Genomic DNA, 6,154 nt, shown 5'->3' with positions numbered 1-6,154 from the left:
GTGAGGGAAAGAAGGAAGGAAGTAGGGGAGAAAGAAAGACCAGAACCACAATTGTTTTTAAAAAATAAAAAGCCAAATGGCCTCTTGGGTGATTCTGCCTCAGCAAAACGTAAAAGTAGGCAACTCCACCCCCAAGAGGTGACGCATGTGAATTACAAGTACTCCATGCAGGAGAGCTGCTTCAGTCTGGACCACCGCCCCCACCCAGCCCACCCAGCCCACGGAAAAGGAGCACTAGAATCCACAGCTGATGCAGGCAAGCTGGAAGACCTTTCTTCCAGTTCAAGGTTCCTTCTAATGACCCTGACAGTCAGAAAAATTCAGAGCTGAGAAGTGTGTGTGTGTGTGTGTGTGTGTGTGTGTGTGTGTGTACATGTGCGCCCAACACAATGTGAATGTGAAGATCAGAGGACAACTACTTTGGGAATAGAACCAAGGTTCAGGCTTGGCAGCCTAAGTGTTTTTTTTCCCCTGATCAGAAAGTACATGATTAAAGCCCAGACCCCAATATCTTCATTATATACCCAGTCATGCCTCTCCTGAGGTTGCTTATCACCAATACTCTTCCACACGTTTTATCAGCAGGCCACACTTGACCCTGACATCTAGTAAGATACATCTATCCCTCATATAAATGAAGATTCACTATGGCCCACCTGAAACTCCAGAACTCAAGAGGTTGAGGCAGGAAGATCAAGAGTTAGAGGCCAGACTGGAACACAGACAGAAAAGATAACAGAAATTCCCTAGAAAAATCAGGGTAAGAGAGGGGATTTAAAAAGGAAAAAGTTGGCATAATCCAGATGTCTACTATTGGTCACAGGAACAAACCTGTCATTTCTTCTGATTCCATATATCAACTCATTTGCATCCAGCTAACACCTCAGCTACTGAAGAGTTCACTATGGCTTTTCTTCATAGAGACCTCTAATATCATTCCTAGTGTACTCAAATATGGCTCACTGGTACAGCACTTACCAACCATGCAAAAGGCCCTAGACAGAAAATCCTCAGAACCAGGAAAAATCAAGGTGAGTTTGGTATATTGACTGAAACCTCAAATACCAGTGTTATAGTTTAAAAACAAAACAAAACGGTACCGTTGCCCCGAGTGGCAGCAGTGGACATGAGACCATGGCAGGCCACGAAGGCAGCTGGCCCCAAGCAGGGAGTCACGCAGTGGGTGAGAGACAGACATGGATAGGCACATCAGCAGAGAAAGTGGTTATTTATTTAGTGGGTTATGGAAAGGGGAAGAGCGCAGGGGGGGGGGGAGACGGGAAGAGGTGGGGAGAAGGGAGAGAGGCAGAAGCTGCCTCTTCGGGAGAGAGATGGAAAAGAAAACTCAGGCTGGAAGCATAAGGAAGATCTGCTTGCCTCAGTGAACAGGGAAGGGTGGGGAGGGGTGGGGAGGGGGAATAGGGCTTGTCTCTTAAAGGGACAGGACAGACCATTACAACCAGCACCTCTATTACCAGGCTGGGAGAGCCAGTTCAAGGGCAATCTCTTCTACACAGAGCTTTTGAGGCCAGCCTGGGTTACATGAGACTATCTCAGAAACAAAATCATTCCTGGGGTTGGAGAGATGACTCAAAAATAACAACACTGGCTGCTCTTCCAGAGGACTGGGATTTGATTCCCTGCACCCACTGTCTGTTGCCTCAGAAGAGACCCAGACTCACATGTGGTACAGATACACATGCAGGCAAGACACCCATACTAATAAAATAATCTGAATTTTTTTAAACACCACTGCAGCTGAGATTATATACTTTTATTTGCCTACCTTGTTTCAATTTTCCTATTGTTTTCTTCAAACTGATATGCAACCCTAGGCAACCTCAACTTGTGATTCTCCTGCCTCCTAAATACTAATACATTTATAACCCTGAAATCTTTATATCTTAGAATTGTCCCTTAAAATAAAGTACAGCTAAAGCTGGAGTGTTGGCTAAATGGTTAACACTTGCTGTTCTCCCAGAAGACTGAAGTTAGATTCCCAGCACCCGTAGGAGGATGCTAACAACTTTCTGTGAACTCTAGGGAGATGGGACTCTTGGGCATGTAAAGCTTACCTTCAATTTTTATTGGTTGGTGCTTGGGACTGAGATGAAGGTTCTTTGGTGGTATTTAAGATATTATCAGTATGACCACAGGGCAAGTTAATTTCAGACCCCATCTCCTCTATTGCTTAGGGTCTTAGCTGGGGTCATCCTTGTGAATTTCTGGGAATTTCTCCAATGCCAGGTTTCTTGCTAACCCTATAATGGCTCCATCAATCAAGATATCTTTCCTTGCTCTTGTCTCTGTCCTTCCTCCTTCGACTATCCCATTCCCTCAAGTTCTTCTCACCCCTCCCCTTCTCTTCCCCCCTTCAAACCTCCCTTCTCCCCCCCAATCCCATGCTCCAGTTTAGTCAGGCAATCTTGTGTTTCAACTTTCCAGGTGAATCTGTGTTTTTCTTAGGGTCACCTTATTGCTTAGCTTCTCTAGATCATGAACTATAGGCTCAATATGAATATATACCATATTCATCTTTCTGGGTCTGGGTCTGGGTTACCTCACTCATGTTTTCTAATTCTATCCATTTGCATGCAAAATTCAAGATGTCATTGTTTTTTTTAACCACCAAGTAATACTCTAATGTGTAAATGTGCCACATTTTCTTTATCCATTCTTTGGTTGAGGGGCATCTCGATTCGGAGCACTGGGCTGAGCTCTCCCAAAGTCCAGTTGAAGAGTGGGAGGAATGAGAATATGAGCAATGAGGTCAAGACCATGATGGGTTCACCCACTGAAAGTCTATCTGAGCTAATAGGAGCTCACCAACTCCAACTGGACCGGGAAGGAACAAGCATTAGAACTGGTTAGTCCCTCTGAATGTGGTTGACAGTTGAATTGCTGGGGTAGTGTGAGGGGCCACTGGCAGTGGCACCATGATTAATCCTAATACATGTACTAGCTTTTTGGGACCCTACTCTCTTTGGATGGATACCTTGCTCACCCTAGATATAGTAGGGAGGACCTTGGAACTTCCACCAAAGAAATGTGCCTTACCCTCGTTGAGGATTGAATGGGGATGGGACAGGAGGGTGGATGGAGGGTATGGGAGGAGGGGAAGGAGTGGAAACTTGGATTGGTGTGTATAATGAAGATAGTTTCTTCTTTTATAAAGAAAAGAAACCAGGGTCTTAAAAGTGCTAGCTACACACTACCACTGAGAAACCGAGGTTCCTGGCCCCAAGATTCTTTTTTGTTTTGTTTTTTATTAAAATTTTCTACCTCCTCCCATTTCCCCTCCCCCTCCCTCTCCAGTCCTAAGAGAAGTCAGGGTGCCCTGCCGTGTGGGAAGTCCAAGGCCCTCCCCCCTCCAACAAGACCTAGGAAGGTGTGCATCCAAACAGATTCTTATTTTTTAATAAATTGCTACCCTGAATTTGTAGTTTGCTTTCTGTTGCTGTAATTAACACCATGATCAAAAACAACCTGAGGGGGAAAAATGTTTATTTCTTAATGATTACAGTTGGTCCATCATCTATGAAAGCCAGGGCAAGTGCTCAAGCCAAGAGCTTGAAGCGGAGTCCACGTAAGACTGCTTTTCTAGCTTGTTCAGCCTGCTTTATGTCACCCAGGGGTACAATGGGTAGGGCCCTGCAAAAATCATTAACAAAAAAATGGCCTAAACATGCTCACTGGCCAATGTGATGGATAGAATTCCGACTGAGGTTCCCACTTCCCAGATGACTCTATAGTTTGTGTCACTGGATAATAAAACAAATTGTGTATCACCATTATTAGGAAGTTTATTTTATAAAGATCAACAAGTCTTTTAAGGGAGACTGCTTGTTTGCTCTCAGCCGCCCAGACCTGGATAATCACACAGAAACTATATTAATTGCAGCACTGTTTGGCCTGTTAGCTCAGGCTTTTTATTGACTAGCTCATATCTTTTAATTAACCTATTTTTATTATTCCGTGGCTGTGGCTTACTGGGTAAGGTTCTGGGTGTCTGTCTCTTTTGGCAGCTACATGGTATCTCCCTTACTCTGCCTATCTGTTCAGATTTCCCACCTGGCTTTATTTTGCCCTGCCATGAGCAGAACCAGCTTTATTAACCAAAGATAATAAAACATATTCACAACATACAGAGGGTAACTTCACATCTTACTCATACCTAGTTTTAACCATACCTCGGTACTCCATGCATCTCTCACCTTCTTTATACTGTTTTTTTTTCTGATTTAGATTTACTGATAGATTTTCTGACTTATTTTTCTTGAAGTTGAAAGCTGCAAATTATTTTGTTTCAATTTAAATTGCATTAAATATGGGTGTGCCATATTGTAGTTTTGTTCTTGATACTGGTGGAGCAGTGCTATGACTTTATATTGGTCTTAATTTTGTTACTTCCTCATTTTCAATTGTCTCCTTTAAATATCTATTAAACTCAAAACAATGAAACAAACCTTTATTGGTCTTAGAGGTTGATATCTCCAAATCCTGGGCTCAGTATGAAGGTACAGGAAGGACACATGTTTGTGTGAACTGCACAAGGTGTGTGGCTGGCCCAGAAAATGCTGTTTGGGGTAACTGGTTTTCATAACTGCTTTGTTTTTTGTGACCTTGGGGGTCCAGGGTGGATGTTGGCAGCTTTATGGAATTCCACAGGCAGCAGACTTGAGGCCCTGTTTTATGGCCCTTGGAGTAGGTACTTCCTTTATTTCAAACCTTTTACATAACAGGTGTCATTTTCTGTCTTGCCTTTTAAATATCTTGACACTATATGTGATATCCCATTATCTAGATTAAAGGCAAATGAATTTTCATTCAGATTTATCTTCCTTTTCTGTTCATGTATGTATGCTGAAGTTCTACTTCCTCTTAAATCTCTCGGCATTCTATAGTGTACGCTCTTTCAATTTTGTTTATGTCTTCTATGCTATGGAAAAATCCTGTACATTGTGCAAATCATGCTGTGACTGGTTTTAAAGAAACTGAGCCAGACAGTGATGGTGCACATCTTTAGTCCTAGCATTCAGGAAGAGGCAGGCAGATCTCTGTGAATTTGAGGCCAGCCTGGTCTACATTTGAGTTCCAGGATAGTCAACCAAAGATACACAGAGAAACCCTGTCTCGAAAAACCAAAAAAAGTAGGAAAGCCAGACTAAGGACACTGGAAAGAAGGGCAAAGTCAGGAGTGGCCAGCGACACAGAAACAAGAGATACAAAATGAAAGAGGTAATGACACATGGCAGAATTTCGGTTAATATAAATGAGCTCATTTAAGCTGTCAGAGCTAGTGTAAGTCTCTGACAGTTATTTAGAAACCGATGGGCAGGAAAAAGTCTGTCTACCCCTGGGAAATACTGTACTTCATTCATAAGACTGTTATTTTTCAATGTGCTTTGTTCATTCAACAACATGTAAAAGCAAACTCAAGAGGGAGAAAAAATATCAAACTATCCAAAACAGCAAGTATCAAGATTTAGAAATGGTATTAATATGGGTAAGGCATTGGAGGGGCTAATGGCTCAATCCCCAGCACCCACATGGCAGCTCACAACTGTCTACAAGACACTCACACACAGGCAAGCAAAACACCAATGTCTGTTCTACATATGTACATACACACATAATGGGCATGGGACAGATTCGTGTGATCAGAAGGCAGAGGCCACCAGTTTGACACCAGCCTACACAGCAAATTTCAGGCCAACGGGTCAACGTGGGTGGGGAGGGAGGCTTAAGATGGGTATGGTGGAATATGGAGCATGCCTGTAACCTCAATACTTGGGAGGCTAAGGCAAAAGACTGATGAGCTCAGCCAGGCAGTGGTGGCACACGCCTTTAACCCCAGCACTCGGGAGGCAGAGGCAGGCGAATCTCTGACTTCGGAGCCAGCCTGGTCTACCAGAGCTAGTTTCAGGACAGGCTACAAAGAGAAATCCGGCTCCGGAAAAACAAACAAACAAAAAAGTTTGAGTTCCAAGGCAGCCTGAGCTATGCGATGAGATGCTAATGGGTCATTAACCTAATTTGGATTTTCCCAGGAGTCAAGCAAGAGCAAAATGAAAGTCATTAGTTTTAAGGGCATGGCATCAGTTTTCACCCAGGACACTTAAAATATAAACACCATGATAGGTACCAAAGAGGT

Source organism: Microtus oregoni, unplaced genomic scaffold (assembly GCF_018167655.1).
Source record: "Microtus oregoni isolate MIOR12 unplaced genomic scaffold, Mior012 000139F_ref0000186, whole genome shotgun sequence".
NCBI classification, from domain to species: domain Eukaryota; kingdom Metazoa; phylum Chordata; class Mammalia; order Rodentia; family Cricetidae; genus Microtus; species Microtus oregoni.
This window is presented reverse-complemented; position numbering follows the sequence as displayed.